This window comes from Onychomys torridus, chromosome 3, assembly GCF_903995425.1.
Source record: "Onychomys torridus chromosome 3, mOncTor1.1, whole genome shotgun sequence".
In the NCBI taxonomy this organism is placed as follows: Eukaryota; Metazoa; Chordata; class Mammalia; order Rodentia; family Cricetidae; genus Onychomys; species Onychomys torridus.
In genome coordinates, this window is record NC_050445.1 from 50,595,308 (window position 1) to 50,597,775 (window position 2,468).

General features: G+C 45.3%; 1 non-coding gene across 1 annotated transcript; it reads left to right on the forward strand.

Moving 5' to 3' along the window:
- The first annotated feature begins 2,084 nt into the window (after positions 1 to 2,084).
- On the forward strand, positions 2,085 to 2,171 carry Trnastop-uca. Its single transcript has one exon. It is a non-coding gene; the product is annotated as a tRNA-Sec (tRNA).
- Positions 2,172 to 2,468: the final 297 nt, after the last annotated feature.

Below are 2,468 nucleotides of genomic sequence, written 5' to 3' on the forward strand. Positions count from 1 at the left end.
GGCCCTACTTGATATTGCAGATAACCCAGATTGGCATGGCCACAGTGCCATGGCTCCCAAATGCCAACATGTCCCAAGGTGGCAGTCCAGACCCGGATATCTGCTCAGCCTTTGATGAAACAGGATCCATGGACATGGGCACAGACCCTGGTTGAGGTAGGGCCACAGACACAGACATGGCCTGTGTACACAGTTCAGGACTGGACAACATCATGGCCCCAAGTAGAAGTATGGGCCACCCAGGTCTGTATGGCCCCAGCAGCAGCTTAACTCTCTAAAAGCATATCCCTCTAAAATCAACATGCCCTCAGGTGTTGGCCCAGACTGCAGGTCTCTGCATTGTCATCTGTGTCAACAGAAGCCATGGACATCAACTCAGGCCCAGCCCAAGCAGGGGCACAGACCCAGACATGGACCCTAGCAACAATCTAAGCTGATACCACACCACGGTCCTAGGAATCCTGGAGTGGCATGGCCGCTGCGGAGGCACATCCCTTGAACATCAACTTGGTCACAGGTAGTGGCCCAGACTCCAGGTGTTCACAGAGGCCTCTGTGGTAACAAGAGCCACAGACATCAACATATAGACTCCCTCAACTACATCACAGTCAAGAGACAAGTCATGGCCCTTAGTAGCAGCCCAGACCCTGACATCTAGCCATGGCTGGCTGTTGGGCATCTACCCCAGCCCCTTCCTCCCTGCCCTCTCCTCTTCGGATCTGTCTCTCTTCCCAGCACATGAATCATTCTGCCTCTCTCTCTCCCATTTTACTACCCAGTACTCACTGTAATGCTGAGGGGTTGGACAGGGTCTTGGGTGAAATCTTTCCAAATCCAGGTCTAGAGACCTGGGGAGGAACTGTGCTTGTCCTCTGGAAATCACCAGACCCAGAAACCTACATTTACTTTAAAGGAGAATATGAATAAACATGAAATTAGATGCAAAATGAAAAAGATGAAAGAAAGTGGAATGTAGAAGACATTGAAGTCATTGAGCATTTTATTTTTTACTTATTTTTAGTAGACAATGTGGCAGGGTGCTGTAGGGGGATTTGAAGCAGTCACCTTTTAACAACATAATTTTTTTTTTTGAGCTGAGGATTGAACCCAGGGCCTTGCGCTTGCTAGGCAAGTGCTCTACCACTGAACTAAATCGCCAGCCCACAACATAATTTTTTTAACTTAACTCATTGCAAAGGGACCAAAAAAATGATAATTGAAAGTTTTCCCGAATAAGTTGGGAGTGAGGTTCTCTACTTGGAGTAGTCATTCTCAAATTAGGGTGAGCCTTTATTCATGAAATCTCCCATCTTGGAATTGTTTCCATGCAAATGAGGCCTATGTTTGATCCTGAGTCAAGGCAATTTACAGAGTAGGAATACTGTGCCACCATTGAGTTACAGCACTAAGCCTTTTGTAGTTTCCACACAAAGGAGCCCAGTTTTGCTGTCCAAAAATTTTTTCTGGTCCAGGTTTGCCTTTCTGATCTCTCAGTCATGGCCTCCACAATGACTATATATAGGTATTGTAGGTTCTGCCTATAGTTCTGGCCATGGGTGTTCCAGGATAGCTTTGAATATGACCCAACACATTTGTAGATTACAATGGCATGTCATAGTATCAGTTTGGATAGCTATGAAAGTGGAATCCTCTGTACGTCTTTGCTGTCGATACATTTTTATCGACCACATTGCAGACATTTAGGTCCTATGAGCTGTAACATGGAAAGCATTCCTACAGCAGTAGAGGAGTCTCAGCTTCAGTCCATCTAATGGTCCTTGCTGTCTACATATTTGGTTGCTTCTAAATTTGCTTACGTCAAGTTGCTTAGGAAGCTACCCATAAGAACCAATAGCTCATCTGGCTACTCCGGTTGCTGTTGGGCAATGTGTGTTTCTTCTAGTAAACTTTGAACCCACCAACTCATCTTCCTCTGTATTCAGTTGGGTACTGGGATGAAAAATGAACCATTGTCACTTGTAACTTGCCATTTAATTCTTATAAACTTGACAGCTAACAAATAGAATTTTTTTTTTTTTGTCTGAAAGGAAACATCAAATGTTTAAGAGAAAACAACAACTTAGGCCCGGATGATCCTCAGTGGTCTGGGGTGCAGGCTTCAAACCTGTAGCTGTTTAGCAACAGAGTGGTTCAATTCCACCTTTCGGGCGGGAGTATCTATCCCATTTGGGGGCTTAGAACAATAGATTCTTGGTGTGTGAGATTCAGTTCCACATGCACACCAGCTCCTCACCGAACAGGTGATGGAGATGTTGGAGAAGGTGTGAGCGCACAGGCCTCCCTGTGGCATTTCCACCACCAGCAGTATTTCTTCCTGGAGAACCTTCATTAGACTCAACCTACCAATTTCACTTTAAATCCAGGACTCTTTCTCTGCGTCCTCCTTCTGCTCCAGGAAGTAGAGATAGTTAGAGTATCCTCATTTGACCAAAATAAGGTGATCAAAG